Source organism: Mesoplodon mirus (genome assembly GCF_964341445.2).
Source record: "Mesoplodon mirus genome assembly, chromosome: 6".
In the NCBI taxonomy this organism is placed as follows: Eukaryota; Metazoa; Chordata; class Mammalia; order Artiodactyla; family Ziphiidae; genus Mesoplodon; species Mesoplodon mirus.
In genome coordinates this window covers 39,861,411-39,872,043 of record NC_138982.1, presented here as the reverse complement: position 1 = coordinate 39,872,043, position 10,633 = coordinate 39,861,411, and the positions used below count along the sequence as shown (strand labels likewise).

General features: G+C 36.3%; 1 pseudogene across 1 annotated transcript; it reads right to left on the bottom strand.

Annotated features, from left to right (window-relative positions):
• Positions 1 to 9,155: 9,155 nt before the first annotated feature.
• On the bottom strand, positions 9,156 to 10,056 carry LOC309805938 (developmental pluripotency-associated protein 4-like; annotated as a pseudogene). The gene has a single exon. The product of its transcript is annotated as a developmental pluripotency-associated protein 4-like (transcript).
• Positions 10,057 to 10,633: the final 577 nt, after the last annotated feature.

Sequence of the window (10,633 nt, the reverse complement as noted above, 5' to 3'; positions counted from 1 at the left end):
AGTGGACTCTTAACCACTGCCCCACTAGGGAAGTCCCTAACTTCTTTTTTAATTTGTATACCTGTTATTTCTTTCTCCTGCCTAATTGTTCTGGCTATGACTTCCAGTGTTATGTTGAATAAAGGTGGTGAAAGTGGACACCCTTGTCTTGTCCCTGTTCTTAGAAGAGAAACTTTCAGGTATTTGCCATCTAGTATGATGTTATCTGTGGTCTTGTAATATATGGCCCTTATTATGTTAAGGTACATTTCTTCCATACCTAACTTGTTGAGAGTTTTTATCATGAAATGAGGTTGAATGTTGTCAATGTTTTTTCTGAATCTACTGAGATTAACGTGTGATTTTTATATTTTATTCTGTTAATGTGGTGTTTACATTTATTGATTTGCACATGTTGAACCATCCTTGCATTCCAAGAATAAATCTCACTGGATCATTGTGCGTGATTTTTTTAATGTGCTGTTTAATTTGGCTTGGTAGTATTTTGTTGAGGATTTTTGCATCTATATTCATTTGGGATATTGGCTTGTAATTTTATTTTCTTTTTTTGTATTTTCTTGTAGTGTTCTTATCTGACTTTGGTATCAGGGTAATGCTGGCCTCATAAAATGAATTTGGAAGTGTTCCTGCCTTTTTTATTTAGCAATCATGAGAAAGAAGAACAAAGCTTGAGGCACCATACTTCCTAATTTCAAACTACTACAAGGCTATAGTAGTCAAAACAGTATGGCACTGGCATAAAAACAGATATACAGATCAATGGAACAGAATAGAGAGCCCTAAAATACACCTACTCATAAATGGTCAACTAATATTTGAAAAGGGCACCAAGAATATCTGATGGGGAAAGGAGAGTCAGTTCAATAAATGGTGTTGGAAAACTGGATACCCACATGCAAAAGAACTAGAGTCTTATTTTACACCATACGCAAAAATTAATGAATTAAATACTTAAATGTATTTCAATGGCCATTATGGGCTCTACTCAATTTTATTTCTGAAGTGAATAAAAACATTTCAGAAACTTTTCTGGCTTAGGATTTTATGCTGATAATTAACACAACCAATTCTGAAAAAGCTAGGACAGAAAGTCAGCATATATAACTTTACTGGCTCATTAAATATAGTATAAGATTAATAATATACATAAATTTGAATTAAGGAAGCTATTTAATTCCTCTCGAAATTTCTTCAAATGTGTCTGGGTCTAATTTACTTGTTTTCCTGGAACATGATTTCTGAAGTAGAAACAATAGCTATGCATGCTTGATGAAAACTTTTGTAAGCTAAAATTGGAGATGCTCACCATGATACAGTCAAATCAAGAAGACCCAGATCTGTCTTATTTCAAACATAATCATATACATTACACTCAACTGAAACATACACAATTAGTCACATTTTTATCACCTGTTTTGCAGTAATCACTTACGGCACTGTAGCATGCTGTTTCTCTCATGTTATCCCTCTAGTCTATCTCATGCAAGAAAGAAGAGAGAACCATAATTTCCATTCACTCCACAAGTGAAAAAAAGGATGAGAATGAGAAAGGTGAAGTGATTTACATAAGGTCATGCTAGGAATCACTGGTTGAGCAATATTCTTACAATTATATCACAAAATTTCTAGCTCTAACAGTTTAAATGGCCATGCTCTTCTGGGAGAGATTTATGAAGACATCTTTCTCCATATAGCAAGAGCTGGGAAACTTACAGAATGTCATGGTCCTATATCTGTCTAAAAGGTTAAAGTTAGAGACAAAAAAAAAAAAAAAAAAAAACTTGTGGCCTAAACAGAATAGTTGTAGGAAGAATTTTTGCCATAATTTTACCTGAGGTATCTGGATCTTTTAAAGCCACATTTTGAGGTAATACATGTCAAATGTCAGTGTGATGTGATCAAAGTGTTAGGTTGGCTTTGCTGGCTTTGAATCACCTTGCTTTATCAAAGGATGAATAACAACTTCCAACATAGAGAAAGACAGGCAATTTGATTGTAGGAAGAAAAATATCTCTTTTGAAAGGGTAGACAAATATTAACAACTTAAAAATATATAAAATAAATATCATAATGTACTTGAGATGATTAAGCTATAAGAGGTTAGCTATTGAATTAAAATGTGTCAGCTTTTGGCATTTTGGAAGAAAGCCGAAGGCAGCATCCAAAGTGTTTTCCTTAGTTATGAATAAAAGTATCAGGATATGTGGCAACTGTGATCAAAGGAGTTCAGACAAATTGAAGTGAGGTGAGATGTGAATTACATCAGCTCAGCAGGATGAGTGTCAGATTTATTGAACTCAGCAAGGACAGTGTGTGAGACACCACCTTCTGAATTGAGAGAGACAGGCAAACCGGTCCTGGTCTCTAAAAACAAACAGTTGGGAAAACATCATAAATATTTTGATTTTTGAAAGTTTTATTTTATTTTGGGACAGTGTGTATTAATTACTTATGTGTTTTTATCCCTCTCAAAAAGAAGTACTATATTTGAAAGGAATATTAATTGTAACCTCAAGCATTACTTTCTTTAGAAATAAAATAGAGTCTTCTTCCTTAATTTCTTTCTTTTCGTTTCTCTTTCCTGTTTAGTACTTCTAAAGCACAAATAATTAAAATTGATAATTTAAAACAGATATTTGTAAATCATATGGGGGGATTTGTAATTGGATCTAATCAACAAGGAGTGTAGGGGGACTGAGGAAACATTTAATATGCTACGTTTTCTTGAAATTATGTTAAGTACCTTCTGAGGCTTCAATGCTGGAGAGGACATGGCTGACACCGAGCCCAGACCACTCACTGTGTATCTTCAATGCAGATATTTGGTTTTGCTGGTGGTTAGGTTGATAGATAAGCAGGCAGAGCTGTGGATAATTAAAAATATTTTATCTCATTCATCCTTAATGTAATCAAAGCAAAGAGATATAAAAAGGGTCTTATATCTTCTCCTTCAACTCCTATCAATGGTTAAACTTTTTTTTCATGTGATATTCAAAGGTTGTATCTGCACATTTTTACATTGTGTTTTTAGGCAAAATTAAGCTAAATTTCAAAAATGCTGAGTAAACTATAGGAGAGTACGATATTTTAGATAGAGCATCTACATTGCACCAAATCTTACAAACCCCACTCTTTTTTTTTTTTTTTTTTTTTGACCTTTTAGAAAGCATATCTGAATGCAAGGGCACGAGTCTGATATTATTTAAAGAAATGACCTTAAATCATCTCTACTTACAAAATATGAAAGTAATTCACATATTTTGATACCTTAAGTATTCATTTTAACCAACTACATCTAATATGCTTTGTATTGTGTTGTAGTTGCCTCAGTTCACTCAAATATTTGAAAATTTCAGGTAATGAGAATATATCTTTGTTTCTCAGACTGTGAAACGAATATTAAAAATGAGTCTCTTTGGACAGGGGGAAACGAGAATATAATTCCAAGTTTTAAAAATTAAAATTAAATTTCTTTCTTGAAATTATTAATATCTTGGATATAGGGAAAATTACTTAATCTGAGATTCTGAAATAAGTGACCAGGTGTTCTTTTATGACATTTTTGGAAAAAGTCCACTAAAAACTTCCTGAGGTTACTCTTCCATTTTGTGTTGGTAAGTATTAACCACACTTACCAACACAAAATGGTGTTGTGGTGGAAGATTACAATTGTTTATTAGAAACTATTAATGTATTTATTTTGTTTCCAGCTTTGTTGTGGTATGCTTAATAAACAAAACTTGCTCATATTTAATGTATACATTTTGATGAGTTTGGACATTCACCTTCACCCATGATAGCATCACCACAATCAAGGTAATAATATACCCATCACTTCCAAAAGATTTGTTTCCTGACTTTCTCTTGATTTATCTTTGTGGTAAGAACAATTACCATGATATCTTTTTTTTTTTTTTTTTTTTTTTTTTTTTTTTTGCGGTACGTGGGCCTCTCACTGTTGTGGCCTCTCCCGTTGTGGAGCACAGACTCCGGACGTGCAGGCCCAGTGGCCATGGCTCATGGGGCCAGCCGCTCCACGGCATGTGGTATCTTCCTGGACCAGGACACGAACCCACGTCCCCTGTATCAGCAGGCAGACTCTCAACCACTGCACCACCAGGGAAGCCCCATGATATCTATTCTTTTAACAAGGTTTTAAGTGCACAACACTCTATTGTTAATTATAGACACAATGTTATACAGCAGATCTCTAAAACTTGAGTTCTGTTCCTTGACCTTGACACACATGTCCCTTTGATGACAACCTACTGAAACTTGAGGTTCATTTGGATTTTTTTCACAAATCCCCTATCTCCACTTCCACATATTTCTTCTTGAAGAAATATGAGTTCCCATAGCTTCTTGTCCTAGGGTACCTTAGCATACTCTTACTTTTACTATATGCTATATAGTATATGTCTTATAATAAAGCCCTTGAGGCCTTACACTAATTGTTCACTCATCCTGGAATATTTTCTTCAGTTCTTTCTGGTTGACTCTTGTCATCCAAGTCTTAACTTACATTCTGCCACAGCCAAGAGATCTTCTCTGACCATACAAGTTAAAGTCACCTCCCAGTCACTGACTGTTCTATCATCGCGTTTTACTCCCTAGCACTACTTAGTGTATGTCTCCCTCATTAAAATGTACACTCTCTCTCTGCTGACACCTCGCCTACATCATGCACTACTGTATTCACAGCCCTTTAGAATGGTGACTGGAGACAACAGATGCTCAATAAAATGTAATGACCGAATTAATCCTTTTGTCTCCATGGATTTTTCCATTTTGTTGGACAGTGTATTAACCTGAGAATATGGTTGCCTCTGTTTCATCTTCTTATCTTCTGTGATATCTGATACATGGTCTTGAACCCAGGAAAGGCTCAGGTTTTTTTTATTAATAGAATTATATTAATGTGGCTGGAAAACTGGTAGATAATTGGAACCATTACTCTCACTCTGTTCGCAAAAAGTAGTTTCTGTTGTAACATCATTTCATTTTCTGAGCACTTGGTTAGATGAAAAATAAAGAAAGGAAGAACACAATTGTAGTATGCTAGCTTAAAGAAATCCTTATCAAGGCAAGCCAATTGTACTCCCAAAGGAAATTGATTTAATTTCTTTCTAAAAAAATTGTCCGTATCTACATATTCAATTGCAATTTAGCAAATGGTGTGATTATTTAAGTAAAAAAGTATTTAAAACCAGAGTTCTTGTAAAAAAAATCTAAAAATATAATTACACACGTTTAATATAACTAGGGGCTTTTCTGTATAGACGTGCTCTGGTCCACTAGTAATATAACTTAGCTACTAATAATTAAGTGTCAAATTGTACATAATGTTTTACTTGACATAAGCTATTCAGAAACACAACACTGTGACTTAAATGAAGTAGGTAAAAGCAGATTTCTAAAATGTTTAGTTTATTTTTATATGAATTGGAGAGTAAATCAAGACAATATATTATTCTTGCAACATAAATTGGATTGAATTAGCAATAGACTTGCTACTTTCAAATGAAATTTACTACCAAATTAGTATTAGTTACAATGTGGGGACTAGGAGGGACTCTAGAAGTCATTCAAATGAGGTTAGTTAGATATCCAGACTCAAGCCACTACTTCTTAGTCTAAGGCTTACTCCAAAGCCTGCTGACTCTCATTTTTATCTTAAAGGGCACCAAGTGACAAACTTCTGAAACAGGTAGCCAGCAGTGTTAGAAGCTAGTAGGTTTTGGCTTATCAAATTTTAAAGTATCCTTTATATTCAAAAAGGATGGGCAACTTTTAATAATACATTTCAATTAAATGAATAATATTAAAATCATACTTAGCTCTGCAAAACGCTTTCCTTGATTATTTGGAAGGCACTTTTAGATTTAACACTGCTTTCTTTATGAAATTTAGTAAGATTTGTATTGTGTATGCTGAATGACATTCTGGTTATTAGAATGCAAATTAGCAAAGAAGGGTGTACATGTACTGCTTTAGTGTGCATATTAGTTAGGATTATTTCAGTCTCAAATGGCAGGAAGTTAACTCAAATTAGCTTATACCAAAAAAAAAAAAAAAAAAAAAGCTCACTGGCTGGGAAGAATAGGGAAGTTTAGAAGCTAAAAGGAAAAGCTATAGAAAAACAAAGCATCTAGGGCAGGAATTATGCACTCCTCTTTGCTTATTTTTTCCTTAACTTCATTCTGCAAAAGGTTTCATTCTTCATATTTTAAATAAGACAAAACCCCTGGCAGCTCTCGTATTATTTCCTCTCAGTTAAGCAACCCATAAAAGGAGGTGGGGACTCCTTTACTCTAGGTTCTATCAATATTAAAGAAGATCTTAAATTGGCACAGCTTGGGGCACTTGGCCACATTGGAAGATAGGGGAATCTTGCATCAGGATTGTATGATTGACATCTTCACAAGAACCACATGCAACTTGGGAAGTGTGATTTCCCCCGAGAAAGGATGCTAAATTTTAAAAGATGTTCAGTTGAAAAGAAATTTTCCCCCTAGAGTATTTTTGATAATGGTATCTGCCAAGATAATCTCTCACGAGTTAGTCATTTCAGAGATGGCATATATCAAATTCCAGTACTGGCCTTATGTATGCAAGTTTTCAAAGACTGAAATAATGTAAAAACTAATATTGATGAAGGTGCAGTAAGATGGGCCCTCATATAACTCTGGTGGTAGTGTAAATTGGTAAAACCTTTTGTAAAGCAATTTGATGCGTTAAGAAACTTAAAAGTATTTCACACTCTTGAATCCAGTAATTCCATTTCTAAAAGTGAATTCTAATAAAATAATCACAATGTGGATACATTTTATGTGCAATATTTGTAATAATTCTGAAATAAAATAAATGCTGAGAAAAGTTGATTTAGTTAAATATAAATATATGATGGACTAATATGTAGATTACATGATACCCTCTTCATATGATTTTGCTATTATGTTATGTTTGCAAGGTTGAAGGGAAACAAATGCCCTTATAAACTGTTGGTAAGAATATAAATTGAGGCAAACTCATTGAGAGGAATTTATAAATTTTATAATCATGAAAATGTATATCAAAATTTAAAATGCAAATATAGCCTAGCAAATTTATTTCTAGGAATTTATCCCATTGATAGTCCTGTACATACCCAAAGAACATTCACTGCAATAGAAACGTTTGCTCGCAATAGAAAATATATGGAGTAAGTTAAATGTCCACCAATAAGGGACAGATTTTAAAAATGCAGCACTTAAAAAGAAATGATTGGGGCTTCCCTAGGGGTGCAGTGGTTAAGAATTTGCCTACCAATGCCGGGGACACAGGTTAGAGCCCTGGTTTGGGAAGATCCCACATGCTGCAGAACAACTAAGCCCATGCACCACAACTACTGAGCCCACATGCCACAACTACTGAAGCCCGCACACCACAACTACTGAAGCCTGTGAGCCTAGAGCCTGTGCTCCGCAACAAGAGAAGCCACCACATTGAGAAGCCCACGTACCATAATGAAGAGTAGGCCCTGCTCGCCGCAACTAGAGAAAACCCATGCACAGCAATGAAGACCCAACGTAGCCAAAAAAAATAAATAAATAAATTTATTTTTAAGTAAGAAGAAATGATCTATATCTCTTTTTTTGAAGTGTGGTTGATTTACAATGTTGTATTCATGTCTGCTGTACAACAAAGTGATTGTTATCCATATATATACATTCTTTTTTTATATTCTTTTCCATTATGATTTACCATAGGATATCGACTATAGTTTTCAGTGCTATACAGTAGGACCTTGTTTATAGAATGGTCTATATTGTTATCTGCAAAATATATTCTATAAAAAAGCAAGATATCAAACACTGTCTATAGTAGACTCTCATTTATCTAATATTTTATGAATATGCTTGCATGAAATAGATACAGTTGTGTGGTAGACATGACTAGTATTCACTTATATCCAGTTCTCTTTTCCTTCTTGGACATACAGAAGATTATACTTTCCAAACTTTTTGCATTTACCTAGAGCCACGAAACTAGTTCTGGCAAATAAAATGTGACTGGGAGTGACTTTTGAGCTGACAAAAATGAAAAGTCCTTTTAAAACACACCAGTCTTGGGCTTCCCTGGTGGCGCAGTGGTTGAGAGTCCGCCTGCCGATGCAGGGGACACGGGTTCCTGCCCCGGTCCGGGAAGATCCCACATGTGGCGGAGTGGCTGGGCCCGTGAGCCTGGAACTCACCAGTCTCTGCCTCCGTATTCAAGCAAGGGTCTTGTGTTGAAAACGTGAGCCACAAGATAAAAACAATTTGGGTGGCTGACACATATAAAATATCTGCCTGAGGGTAACCAGGACTGGCAAGAAGTTTGTAGAAACAAAAAATAAATGCTTACTGTGTTAAACTATTATGGATTTGGGTTTTCTTTTTTTTTAATTTTAAAGTAAAAGCATTAATTTCAAAATTTTCTAGTTGCCTTTTTACTAGAGGCACTGTAATTCATCATTCAATGTAGGACACTTAAAAATTATATGTAATTTACATATAAGTAAAATACAGACATCTTAAGTGCATAGCTCTGTGAATATTTACATATGGGTGCATCTAAGTAACTGCCATCCAAAACAAGGTAAGCTCACTTAATTATGCTGAGACAAGAGGCATAAATAGGACTGATTGCCTCCTTGTGAAAAGATTCTTTGGGGTAAGAATATTATCAGTGATATATTGTATGACATCAGGAAACACATTGCTGCTCTTACCATTCCTGGTGATGATAAGTTTGAATGCTTGGTTAAGAGGTACATAACCAAATTTGAACTTTTGCCTATAAGCCCCATCTTGCCCAGTGTAGAAATTTACTTGAGGCACTTTCAAGTACATTAATTCCATTCAGCGAACTGGCATTTTTTAAATGTCCCCATTTCCTTTCTCTTCTGATCCCTTAGGGCTGGGAATCTTTGGAGAGATAGCCACTTGCACTTTTGTCAGCTCACAGGCTTTTTTCATGCAACCCTGTAAGCAGGCTGTGCACCCTGTAAGCGGGAAGCATGGAGAGTGCAGAGCGGAGTTCAGCTGTCCAATGGCACTGTGGAGTTGATTTGTAGTCACTTCTCTATCATTAATTATAATCATAGCTGTACCCTTTTTACTGGTATTGTGATCTCACTGCAGGTTTTTCGTTAATACTTTATTCCTGTGTACACACTCAGGGCACAGCATATTGTCCTCCAGGTGTGGAGGTGTGGAATATTGTTGGCAGATAACAAGAAGAGTGCAGACACCCTCCTTTGTTTATCAGGCACCCAAGCCTGTCCAGTATGAAATTGTAAATGAACTCTGTGTTAGCAGGGAGAACTCTCCTATGAACCATGCATCACCAGACCCCACAGGTTTCTTGGGATTGCACCGATTCCATCTTCACGGCCCTAGCTGTCATTCTGCTCTAAGAGGCAGACACAGCTTCCGGTTCAGGGGCAGAAGTTGATACAACTCCCTGAAGAGTGGGAGCTCCTTCAAGGGCAGATGCTCCCTCTTCAGGAGGAGCAGCCCCTTCAAAAGACATCTGTTTATCAGAATATTCCAGAGGTAGTTCCCCCTTGTTCAACTTTGATTTTCTTCTCGATGGAGATAGGATCCTGGCCTCCTCGGCTGTGGCAGGAATGTTTTTTTGATGAGGGTAGGCATGTTCACAGAGTCCTTTAGATCCATCTAGTTTCAGGACTTTGGTGCTTATTTTTAACTGCTGGCACCAAGCACACACAACGTCCCTGTGAATCAGGTTGACAGGTGGCAGTATAGAAGGTAAAGGAAGAATCGTCATTGTCTTCTTCTGAGGTTTCACATTGTCACAACATTGTGGCATTTTTCGTGGACAGCAAGTTCTGTTATTTTTTATAGATCTTTTTCTTTTGGTTCCCTTTGCTGAGTTTTCTAGCATATCTGGTTTACTAGAAGCCCCCTGTCCCTCTTCGGCATCTACTGATGTAAGTTGGAATTTGCAACTCATATATTCTTCCTCTGCCTTCTTTGTGGAGTTGCACTCCTTGTTGTCTGAACTCTCCATGCTCAGAAATTTCAAGGTTGATAAAATGGAGACTCTCCTTACTTCTTTTTTTTTTTTTTTTTTTTTTTTTTTTGTGGTACCCGGGCCTCTCACTGTTGTGGCCTCTCCCGTTGCGGAGCACAGGCTCCGGACGCACAGGCCCAGTGACCATGGCTCACGGGCCCAGCTGCTCCGCGGCATGTGGGATCTTCCTGGACCGGGGCACGAACCCGTGTCCCCTGCATCGGCAGGCGGACTCTCAACCACCACGCCACCAGGGAGGCCCTCTCCTTACTTCTTGATTTCGGGTTCTCTTTATCACAGAAAAAAACGTAGTCTGTTCTAATTACCATAAGCAGTTCATTCGGGAAGCCAAATGTATTTAAAATTGGCTTACTGTTGTAACATATAGACTGCAGATTGTATAATGACTCAAATGCAACAGAAGTGAATTTTTTTTCACTTATAAATTCATGGAGATTCTGCACTAACTGTAATGATGGAGGTCACCATCTCTTACTTCATCTAGTCATTCAGGAACTCAAGGTGATCGTGTTTGTAGTCTCTTTTCCCTGTGGCTTCCAAAGTTTTCTTGGAT